The sequence below is a fragment of the Acomys russatus genome, chromosome X (genome assembly GCF_903995435.1).
Source record: "Acomys russatus chromosome X, mAcoRus1.1, whole genome shotgun sequence".
NCBI classification, from domain to species: Eukaryota; Metazoa; Chordata; class Mammalia; order Rodentia; family Muridae; genus Acomys; species Acomys russatus.
The window spans coordinates 29990202-30003160 of NC_067169.1; the positions used below are offsets into that span (position 1 = coordinate 29990202).

The 12959-nt window shown below is 36.8% G+C and overlaps 1 pseudogene; it reads right to left on the reverse strand.

Moving 5' to 3' along the window:
- LOC127185199 (mortality factor 4-like protein 1) overlaps positions 1-7800 on the reverse strand; it is a 113566-nt pseudogene extending 105766 nt beyond the window's left edge.
- Between the last annotated feature and the right edge of the window lie 5159 nt (positions 7801-12959).

The following is a 12959-nucleotide window of genomic DNA, read 5'->3' on the forward strand; positions in this document are numbered from 1 at the left end:
CCTTTATGTACTGAAGTAAATAATATAATTCAGTTTATACTTATTAATTCCTAGTTCAACTAAACAATTTCTTGATTATATATGAGAGATATGTAATATGTATATAAAGACATGATAGATACATAGATAGATGGATAGATAGATAGATAGATAGATAGATAGATAGATGGATAGATAGATAGATGGATACATAGATAGATAGATAGATAGATAGATAGATAGATAGATAGATAGATATTGTGTGCAAAGGGAAAGATTCTATTTTCTGTCTTTCTGTCAGTGCACTCATTCATGTATCCCACCTACATATCAAGCTGAACATCAAATAGCAATAAAGAAACAAACTACTTGCCTTCGTCTCTTTACTCTTTGCTTGTGGTTCCAGAAGTAAAGAGGGGAAAGAAAGTAAAAACAGCATGAAAACACAACTATCTTATGAAAAGTGTTTCAGAGCACTCTATCCTTCACCTCAGGAGCCACTATTAAGATATGAGTGAAAGGGAGAAAATCTATTTAAAAAAAAAAACTCAAATGTTTTCCTCTTTGTAAACTTTAGGTCGTGCATTTAATCATGTTTGGATAGCCTTCCACCAACCACTTCTCTACCTGGATAATGATTTTATGTATCAAAATTCTATCCACCCTGAACCATTTTTCTGTGTTCCAGTGGTACCCTCTTGTAACATATTTTTCTTATATTAGGGTGGTCCCTGTAAGAGTTCTGTTAGTAACTCTAGAACAAGGCAACAATCTTTGCTGAATTGACTTCATATCTGACATGCCCACTGGTATATAATATACATTCTCATAAGTATGTGCTATTCTCAAAAAGTTTGTTGGCAAGTCAGAGATAAAATATGAACACATGTGAAGCTCATCAGAGTTTTTGGCTGTTTTACATACCTCTGTCCTTTGCCCCCAGCTATATTTAAAAGCATAGGATGGCAGGACCTATATGTAGTCTTTTCTTTATAATTCAACAGTTTTCTTCCTTCTTGCCACTGCTTACATAGTGTATTCTTTGTGGGAATATAACCCAGTCCTCACTGCAGTTCCAAAGAGCCAATGTGTGCATCAAACAGGCCCTTAAATGTTGAGAAGTTACAGAAATGCAATATGTTTGGGACCATCAACATTTCTTACATTACGTACACAAATAAGTTCATAAAGACTCCTATATTTCCTTTGTCTGCAGGTGGGTTTTCTCCTGATTTCCTGTTTTCAAATCAGTGTGATCAGTCAGTGCTTTCCCAGGAAAGAGCTGGAAACACTGCAGCCAGAATAAATAATGACAGATTCTCAAGAGACAAGTAGAAACATGAGATCGCCATAGCCTCCTTTATGCTTCTTAACAGGTTATGCTGCAAGCATGTGGCACAGTCAATCCCAGAGGGAACATGTTTTTTGTCAGATGTTCACCAGTAAATTCAAACCTAACCATTTTTATCTCAGAAAGGAGAAAACAGGTCTAAAACACAGCCTTGAATAACAATGTAAGGAATATAAAATTTATGCTTGGGAAAACTGATTTGAAATTCATTTGGTTGTTCTCTTAATCCTCTGATTCAGTTGTAAAGAAGATAATGCAAAAATATTTTCTGGGGAAAATACTTTGGTGAAAAACAAACTGCCCTGATTTTTGTCTTGAAGCACAAAAATACAGTTAAACTGTAGAGATGTGTGTGTGTGTGTGTGTGTGTGTGTGTGTGTGTGTGTGGTGTTTGTATCCACACTAAGCTCAAACCCATAAAAATATCTGGCTTTTTAAAATAAAGTAATACTGGTATATATGTAACCACCCCTAAGTTCTGCACTTTTATTGAGGTGCTTGGTTCTTTTAGGCTTATCCACATTTATATAAACAAACCTAAATCATAACTTTTCAGTTTTTATCTCTTCTGAATCCCATAGTTATTCATTGTCACTAAGAAACACAAAATGATCTTCATTGTTACAATAACTTATCATGTACTTGTCTTTCTGTGAACATTGTAAAATCTGCTAGAAATGAAATTATCCAGTCAATGTGATAATTTGCATCTTTATTAACTATTGCACAAATGTTACCTAAATTCAAGAAAACCAACTCATTGCCCTTAATTTTAAATGACATATTAGCTTTGTAACAATTTCATTATTCTGAAGATACTATTTCAGTGTTACTTGTCTATATTATTTATTGATGCTAGAAATCTAACTCTATGTTATTGTTAGTTGGTATTGTGAATAATTTGTTTTCTTTTTAGTTGGTTTTTAAATATATTCTCTTTGTTACTTTGCCTGAAGCTTTTCTAGATATGTTTGAATGTGGGAATATATTTGTTTATTCCATTTTGGGTATTATAGCTTTTTTATTCTGAAGAAGCATAGTCCTTGAATCATTATGAAACATTTCTCAGCCATTATTCTGAAAATACTGCCACTTTTTCTATCTCTCAGTGCCTATATCTTCTTTATCTTTCCAGGTTTCACTGTGAGTGCCAGCTTTATATCTATTATTTTTATTATAGAACTTCTGTTTGATTATAGTTTATTGCCTAATTTATGTAATGGGATTTTAATTTTCAATAACAGTATGCATTTAACTTATAAAGCTTCTATTCGACTGTTTCTAAAGGATCCATGCTTTCATGGTATCTCATCCTTGTTCTGATTTGACTACATCTTTGTCTCTAATTATGTTAAGTATATATTATATAATCTCTAGCATATAGTCTTATGATTTGATGTTCTTTGAATTCTTAGTGCCTTATTTCTTGAGCTTATGGAATATTGACAGTGGATTTACTTCACAATTATTATCACCAATATATTAAGTTATAATGTATTCGTTAATAGTCCTGAATTTTAGCGCAGTGGTACAGAACTTTCCTGGTGAGGGTTAGACCTACATTCAGTCCTCGGTACTGCAAAATAAGTAAAACCACCAATAATATATCAGGCAGATTCCTAGTAGGAAATAGGTGCTACACAAAATACAGTAATCATGAGGTTCTGAAGAGTACCATTTATAAAGCTTCAGCCAAGGATGGGGAACCCTGAGCTGCCTGTTGCAGTTCCTTAGTCTGCATGGCCAAAGAGGTAGCAACTAGACAAGGAGCTTCAGAAGATGTCTGCCTTGGTAGAAAGGGCAGATACCGCCTCCTAGTGGACCAACACAGACATAGCTGGGGAGCAAACACCATGCCTTTGCTTCTCCACTCTGTGTTTTCCTACCTTGATTTGCTGAAGCCAACTAGATGGCAAGAAGCCAAGTTGATGTAATAAAAGCCAGTCTGTTGGAGAGTAAAGCAGACTACAGAAGAATAAAGAGTAACTCTAGAATGGCATCTCTAGTTCAGGGTTACCTTATCCATTGGAGAGCTTTGTGCTTAGGAGGAAAATAAATATACCCATACAGAGCAGTTTTATGTTTACTTCTTGAAGGTACTTCAAGGCTATCACTGGTACAATCTCAAATTCTTTGCTAAGTTTTCAACTCAAGTATTCTTGAGCAAAGCCACGTGAGACAAAGACCCATAATTATGCAATCTAAAAGGAGACCCAAAGCCCATTGAAGGGCTGAGAAGTTTCTTTATTGCCTTATGCTAGTAGGTAGAGCTTGTCAACTCTTTCCCCAAATATGTAAACTTTTGGAAATATTGGCTTTGTGCAAAAATTTGAGTACCTACTTGTTACCCTTGCATGAACTGAAAACACTGTCTCTAATTTCTGTATGTGTGGTAAAACCCAAACTTTCATCTAAGGCTGAAAATCACCTTTCCCACCAGTCAGTCAGGTGTTTACCATTGTGTTTATAATTTTATGATATTTTATGTGACATCATTATGTACAATATATAGGGAACCCAAAAGACAAAAATTAAGCATCACTAACATTTTTGACACTGATATGGCCTTTCATATGTCAGCTGGTTATAATCAATACCTATGATGATGCCCTGGAGAAAAAAATGAGATATCAAAATGTAGAAGTACTGATATTCTATTATTCAGATTTGATAGGTATTATTTATATGACATTAAATATCACCAAATGTTATTTAGTATAAAAAGATAAATAAACAGCAGAATTTATACAAACCTTACTGAAAATACTGTACTGTTTTTGTTACAGAAATACTCTGGTTATCTTGTGGGAAAGTATTGAAAACTTTGCCAATCTGAAGATGACTTTAATATTTTTCTTTTTTAAGATTAATGTTCTAGTTTTTTGGGAAACAAGGAAGTTGAAATGATTACAAGTGGCTTTCAGCAGTTGGCTACTTAGCTGACTTAAAATTGGTGCAGCAATGTGTCTTTTTAACCCACACATTTAACAAAGCACACAAAAGTAAGTAATTTATCAAAGAGATTTATATTGAGAGAGCATTTTCAAATAAACGTTCCAAAAAATGTCCTGCACTATGCAATTTCATTACCAAAAATAAACATGTCACTTATAAAAGTATCATATTTATGTATAGGAAAGCTATGAAATTGAATACTTGAAACTGAAACAATATATAAAATACAAAAGTTTACTATATTTATTTTTTCTTTTGTAGTGTTTGAGATGTAACCCAGCACTCTTAAATGCTAGAAAACCATTCAATTACTTAGTGATACTCTCAGCTCTGCCTTACTGACTTCTGAGCCTACTGAAATATATTTCAAAATAAGACAAGGTGTGTACCTTTGTTAGTAGAGTGCTTTCCATTCATGAAAGTCTTCACTTCCATTGTCAGTACTATATAATGCAGGCATGAAATCATATACTTATAATCTCTTCACTTAGGAGATCAAAGCAAGAAATCAAAATTTAGACTTATCCATGACTACATAGCGATTTTAAGGCTAACCTGAGACGTATAAGACTCAGTCTCAAAGTGAATATAAATCCACCCCACAACAACAGAAACAAAATTGATCTTTTAAAGATCTAAACTTTGATGTTGATAAGAATCATTGGTGTATATCATGGAAAACGGAGATAATAAGCATATATCAACAAAAAGTTTAGAATAGATAATTGCTCTTGGCTTCCCAACAGAAACAGATGGTAATAACCTGTTACTGTAGGCACCGCAACCTTTGGTCACAAGAAATCCTGCTGGAACTGGTCTGAAAGCTTCCTTCCTTCTTGCTAAACCTCATAGCACAGGAAAGTGGAATGCAGATTGTTAGGGGGAAAGTTAGTACCAACATTCTTACTTAGCTATGGGCCTTGTGTGTAACAATATTGATTGGCCAGACAAAATGAGCCCACAGGTGCAACAGTGGTGGATAAGCAACTGCTTTCTGATTGGATCTGGTGCCTGGTCTGAAAATTTAGTATCCAGTACTGTAAGGCAGTAAAAAGTCTGTGGCTGGAGTAGTCTTAGGCTCTATTGGGAAGATCCACTGCTGTTGTTTTGCTAAATGGACAGAAAATGCCTTTCAAATTGCATTGTAAATAATTATGTTTATGCCCATAGTACAGTGCTATAGTCAATTTTGATCAGAGAAGTTTCTTTTTGCAATGGCCAACAGTAACTGCTGAGACTCAAATCTGAACAAAGTACAGTATATAAATGATTTTTGAATGCCCATTCATATAAGAGATATCTATGTCTCCTCCTCCAAGGTTCAGAAAGCAACAAGGAAGAAGGGGCAGAAAGAATGTAATTGATACAGAAAGTCAGAGGAGAGGTGTGAAACACTGACCTCTGGGCATGATGTGGCTGCTCCCATCTTGAACTCACAACAGCTGTAATTACCTGCACCAGATCCTCAGTACACTGCGCACCTGTCATCACACTGTCATGGAAGGAGGAGGGGTACATGCGATCCTACCCTCCCATATAAGGATTCATATATAGTTAAGGTTGATGTGAAGGAGGGCATTTTATTCAGTGTTATAACCATTGGTAAAATGTCCATTCTTAATGAAACTCATTGGACTTGAAAGTAGGAGGAGAGCTGGGAGTAGGCTAGTAGGAATGAAAAGACAATAGAAGGTCTCAGGAAATGACTATGACCAAAATATATTATGTACATGTATTGAAATAACATGATGAAACCCATTATTATGTATAATTAATGTATGCTAATACCAATCTTTAAATGTTGAGCATACGTGATTATATGGTTTTCAAAAATAAGAATCAATATCAATAGGCCATGCAGCACTTCTTATAAAATCTAGTGAAGGCTTTCAGAGCTCAGAGGCTGGATATATTACCCTCTTGATGGAAGACCCACCAGATGGGGTTTTTTTTAATTTAAAGAAAAGAAATTATTGAAGATTTGATAAACAACTCCTGTAAGATTGACTTTTACCGTAAAACCATAGCTACGTGATACATTGTGCCTATATTGTTAAAACGTGCATTAGACACAAATACAAAACCATGACAACAAGCCACCATTCCTTAATAATTGAACAAAGATAAAATGCCTAAGGAACAACATGGATGACTTGCAAAGAATGAGCTCTTTAAGCACTATTTTTAAAAAGAGCACAGATGGATGAGTGTGCAGTTATATAGACACTGAAGTGAACCTTTGGCAGTAGGAATCAGAGCATTTTGTCATAGAGCGTCAACACATAGTATAAAACTGTGCAGTGCCAAAAGAACATAACCACTGGCATTCACAAGCAGCTTTGCCAACTGGGCAATAAAACACTCTAAAGCGTGTCTCTGTTGTCCATCACTGAATACACAGTGAAATGAAATGAAATGAAAAATGAAAGAAAAAAAGGAGCAGTGACTCCTTTTATTTTCTCTGTTTAAAAAAAAAAAAAACGGAAAAACAAACGTCAACTCTTTCACACACACTAACAGTCATCATTTGTACAAGAGAAGGACTAAGAACCTAACTGTTAACAGAGATCCAAGCATGAGAGAGAGAGAGAGAGAGAGAGAGAGAGAGAGAGAGAGAGAGAGAGAGAGAGAGAGAGAGAGAGAGAGAGAGAGAGAGAGAGAGAGAGAGCACTCCTCGCGGCGGCTTTCCCATAGTACTCGGGAGGAGCCACTTCATAATCAAGGGCACCGAGCAAAGTTGCAGAAGTCTTCGCCAGGTACTTGAGGAAATCATGTTGATAGTGCAGTAATAAAGCAAGGCTTTTCTCATCTAGAGGTGTATAGGCCAACATCGGTCCAATTTGCACAAATAATCTCAGGAAATGTGGCGCTCCATACACCCGGGACATGGGTGCATGCGGTAATCTGTGAGAATTTCAGCATATTGTGGTCTCTCAAATTTGCAGTCACAGAGTGCCCAGCATCACATTGAATACTCCTTTATCCCTGCCACAATCTCATGAATAGCATACTCCTTATTATCCATATTTCCTCGAGATTTCTTATAATTTGCATACTCCTCCAAAACGGAATCCACATTCCCCTTGGCTGGAAGATTTTAAAAAGGTGCTTTTGTCTGGTGAGCAAGTCCCAGGCATCCACAAGCCATGCTTTCGGCTCTCCAGGAATCTTTACTTGAACTTAAACTCTGTTCATGAATATTTCCTCATTTTCAACTCTAGAGCCCACCTAGAAAAGAAAAAGTTCTTTTCTTCCTAGGAGGCTGAGGCATCTCACTGGTACTGCCCCCCATCTCTGTTTCCAGGTGTTTTCTGCTGGTTCTTTTTTATTTTCACTTCAACATTGTTCTGTTGCAGGCCAGATGTCTTTTTTCCTGGAGCAGCCCCTCTCATCCTGCCCTCTGCATATTGTTCCTGATTGGCCTGTTGAAGTTCTTGCTCTTTCTGCAAATCGGTGTCCAAGTATTTGAGTATTCTGCACTCTGGAACCCATTCATCCCCACTAGAGGTCAGGAGGGGGTGGGACTCACCAGGTGTTATTTCAGGGTCACCATGCTCTTATATTAGAGGAACTTGATAGCTTCTCTTTTAAGATCAGGGTCGCCAGGATAAATAGAAACATTCTTGCCTTCCATCCAATTATGAAGAAATTTGTTAGCACTAGCCTGCTTTAGCATTTTCCAGTCCTCCTACACAATTGCTGAGCATAGACAGATATTTGCCCTACCCCTAGTCTATCAACCGGAAGCCTAAGTTAGACTACACATTGTTAGCCTACTATGCAGAGGGAAGTCTAAAGGAAGGGAAATCTAACTTTACAGAGACTTTTCTCAAGTCCAGTTTTTTTCAGATACTTTCTTCTCAAGTGCTTGAGAATGACAGTCAAAGGTCATTCAGAAAATAAAAGCCAATGTCTAGGTAAAAGGCTTTCTACATTTTAGGCAAATATTCTTTCATAGCATATTAGACGACTTTCTCAGTCCTTAGCCAAAAGAAACACTGCTACAGTTGAAGAAGTCACTTCTCCTGGGAAAATATTCTATTTGGTGCTTCAGCCTACAGTTGAATTTTGATTAAATTTTATCCCACAGGCTATGTTCTAATTGGTTCCCATGCATATTTTCTAACTCTATCTTCATTTTGTTGATGAATGATTTCAACTTTCAATTTAATTATCAAATGTGCTGATATTAAACTTAGAAGACACACACAAATGAAAGTTTTCAAAATTCTTGGCAACAATCATGTAATAAAGAGTGATTACCACCTTTATGAAGTAATATGGTTCCCTAACAGTAAAAAAATGTAGTAGATTTCTTCAAATGTCTGTTCCACTCTTTCCAGTATGTTTTCAAGTTATGTTTTAAATTATGCATGCACGTAGTGGTGGCATGTGTGGAGGGGTATGTGTATACATAAATGCAGGTGTCCAGGATGCCAGAGGAAGGTATTGAGTCCACTGTGGCTATAGTTACAGACAATTAGGAGCCACCCAATATAGATATTTTGAATCAAACTCAACTGTAAAACGAACTTTTATTTGCCTGTTTCAATTGTTGTCTTAGAGGATTATTGCCTCTGTCTGCTGCTAACCTAGGCCTAGGCCTAGTCCTGCAAGCTTCTGGGCTCTGTACAATCTAACCTAAATCTAGAATGTTTTCAGCTTCTGAGACTTACTGCTGAATGAGCTCACCCTTTCTTGTTCTTACTGAGCTCAGGCTGCCTGGTTCAGTTCAGCTGTTTAGCTCTAACTCCTCTCCCAGCTGATTTATTTAGTCTGGCTTCTCTCTTGGCTTCTGAATTATTCTTCTTGGCTTCAAACTAACTCCAGCTATCTTTTCTAATCTTCTGGATCTTTCTCATTCTCTGGTTCATTCTGTCTTCACTTGTGTCTAGCTTGTTCTCTCATTCAACCTCTCTCTGTAAAACTCTCGTTTAAAACTGCCACCTCTCTCCCTCTGCATTGCCCCTTAAACAGCTTTCCTTTCTCTTCTCTGTTCACATGAGAGTTGGGCATATCCTATTCTGTCAAAATCTTCTCTGACTCATCACTTTTCCTGCCACTCAATTAAATATCACTTTCAAACGTGTGTTCTTCCTTCTACAAACCAGCTTTACCTTCATTGTTTGGGAGAAAAAGTGTGTATCACCAAGCCTAGACCTAAGTTTTCTTTATCTTAAACTTGCTCTATACCAGGCTGGCCTCAAACTCAGATATTCTTACCTCTGTCTCCTGGACTAAAGGCCTGTTTGCATTCCAGCTGGACCACACAGACCGAGAAGGTCTTTGGATGTGATCTCTTGCCAGAACAGCCGTGTATTGAATTAAAGTTCCTCTACACTCACGTCCTCTGCAAGAGCAGTATGCACACCTGACTCTTTATTTGTCTCCCCAGACTCTACTCAGTGTTTTTAAAGATGCTTTGTGACATTTGTTTTTTGAAAAGTAAATATATTTAAAGTTATGCCTGCAGCATTTGTTTCATTCTTAAGATAATCAGTGGCAAATGAAGGTATATAAAATAAAGATGTAAAGTTGAATCAAGGGACAGATAAACTTATGTTGTATTTTCCTCTGTCAAAGATAGTATGGTACTGAGCTAACTTCCTAGCATGTAGTTAGTGTACAATAGGAACTAACAGAGGGATCACATATTATATAATGCTTGCTATTGATAGAAGTAAATGTTTGAACTCAGGTATATAAATTACATATTTATAATTCTGGCTGTTGTCAGCCAAAAAGAAATCCTTGTAGTGATGTCTACCCCTGAAATTAAGTGACTGGTAGGCGCATAATAAATAGTGTTGGTAAATCTGGAGATCTAATTTTTGAAAGTCTGAAAAAATGGAATGATAAACAGAACTTGTGAAAGAAGGGTAGCCAGAGAAAACCTTGAGAATTAAAATAAAATGATAGTGTCTGTGTCCTCATAACCTCTCATGTGGGAGAGGCCACAGAAGATCTTTAAGTTATTTCATGGCAAAGATTAGCTTTGAAGTTTATGTTTTCATCACATAGCAACAGTAAGAGGAACAAACTCTATGCTAGAGACAGCTTAAAAAGGTACCTCCCTGTTCTTAGCCAAAACTTCTTGAGTTGGGTTTATAATCCTTTCTCCTTCCCTTTCTGTGACACCTGCCTTGAATGTCCTAAATACCTGATCCCTAGAGGGTCACGTGGTTTCCTTGGTGCCACTGTCAATTGTATGGCTTTGAGCCCAATGGTATAAAAAGAAATACAGAAGGAAGTACATGTCCTATCTTCTGCTTTGACAGAGAAACAGATCTATTCTCTACTGCTGCCTATGTGAGGCATCTCCCGAATATGTGGCTTTTATGTGAGATTGTCCCGAAAACATAGTAAAGACTCCAGGGTGGTTTGAATTTATCAGCAAAAAATGATCTGACATGAAAGGATGAGCGCAGAGAGAGGCAATGCAGTTTGAATACAAAGCCTGTGGGGACTTAAGTTCTTCTTTAGATCTCAGCTGTTGACACTCCTCTTCAGACACAGGGAAATCAAGGAAACATTTCTCACCCAGGCTTTGTGTACTTGGAGTGTGTGGTGCATTCTGGCTCTCAGAATTGCCTCGAACCTGGTTATTTTGGTCATTTATCTGATCTTCAGTCTCCTAATCTAGAATATGAACATGGCAAGGAGATTTGTGTAATTGACCTGGGGCAAATAAATTCTGCAGAGGAATTTTAATACAGCACATCTTTAATCACTCTAGCTGGAATACAGACATGCCCTTAGTATACACCTTTAATCCCAAACAATCTAGGTAAGGTTAATTTGTAGAAAGAGGCAACCATGTTTGAAAGTGACATCTAATTTAGGGGCAGACAACATGATGAATCAGAGAAAGATTTGATAGAATGTGTCAGAGATAGGATAAGGCAAGCTCTCACAAGAGCAGACAGGAAAGAGACATGACTTAAGTGCAGTGCAGGAAGAGAGAGTCAGTCAGTTGAGAGTCAGTGGGGAGCCTGTTGAGAGTCACAGGAGTGGAGTTGACATTTTGGCTGTTCAGTTGGAGACAGTTCAGTTCATAGAGTTTAGAGGCAGTTTTATTGGGACAGTTGTACAGAGACAGGTTGGAGAGAGAGAGAGAGAGAGAGAGAGAGAGAGAGAGAGAGAGAGAGAGAGAGAGAGAGAGAGAGAGAGCAAGCTAGACCCAAGTAAATACAGAATGATCCAGAGAATGAGAAGGAGCCAGAGATTAGAACATATTGCCAAAGTTAGTATGAGGCCAAGCAGAGCAATTCAGTCAGAAGTCAAGAGAAGCCAGTTTGAACCAGTCACCTTGGAGTTTTGAACCAAAACAACTGAGTTGAACCAGCCAGCCAGAGTTGAAAAAGAGCTAGAAAGGGTGAGTGTATTCAGCATTAAGCCTCAAAGGTGACAATTAGATCAGGCTAGGTTCCTTGTTACAATCAATATAGCTGCTGTTATTCATGGTGATAGTCTCCATATGGCCATTAGAGTGTTATGTGTGAAGGGAGGTTTTCCAGTGAAAAACAAGCAAACAAAACAAGGCTTTTCAGTAAGAACACAGTCTGAATCCTAATATATATATACATATACATATATTTAATCATTCTCAAAACTTCTGAAAGTTTGAATGCTGGTAGGGAACTTTTTTCAAAGACCAGTACAAGTATACTGTCCATTTTAAACATAGAAATATTGTGAAGATAAATATCTGTGACCTGTGATATGCTCTGCAAAACTGATACTATTTTTTAAAGCATAAGAAAACAGTTAAGTAGGCTATGTGTCATGTCCTTTAATACCAATAAAAGTGTTATTTCATAATTCTCTATTACCAAACAAGTGACAGTGGAAAGTTCAAAGCATAATGGGATAGACACCTGGAAGCTATGCCTGGTGAAACACAGCTGCTTCTTATTAGTTCATTCATCTAATTTACAGAGAACTTTAAAAAATTAATGATTACAAGCATCGGTTTATCTACTGATCAGGTAGCTTAAATAATATAGTCACATTAAAGCATTCTAACATGCTATCCAAATCATTAATGTGTTTGAGGAAAGTTCTGACTTAATGAATTTGAGAGAAGAAAATGATGTTTTGCTGAAGAAGAGGTGTATGGATCATTTTATAAAAACTGGTCAGGACAAATCCCTGTCACTTGTGTTAGCAGTAGAAAGCCTTGAGAATGTGTGTTTGTATATACATATATGTGCAGTGGGCAGGAGTGGAGGCTCCCAATATAACACCTTTATTTATATGTCTTATGGACCATTCTAGAAGCTTAATTAGAATGTCCTTTATTGTTTTTCTACCATCTTTATAATAAAAGCCAAATTCTTTTAAGACTGTATACAAGATACTTTATGGTTTAGCTAGTTGTCCATCTCCTTGTCTCTAAATCCTGTATACCACACCAGCAAGAACTGGGTTTTGTAACTCTAGACGATATCTCTGATTTATCTCTATAATAATGAAGCTTTTCTTCTTCACTCTTAAAATTATAATTTGTATAAATTTATTATTTGACAAAACCAAAATGTATATAATGCATTCTGTTTGCTCACACCTCCTCCTCCCTGACTTGTCTTTCTCTCAGCTTTCAACCTCCTTTCTTCCCTACAAGTCCCTTTCTCACATTTGGGTCTATTTATTTTGTTGTTTTAATTTTTGTTTG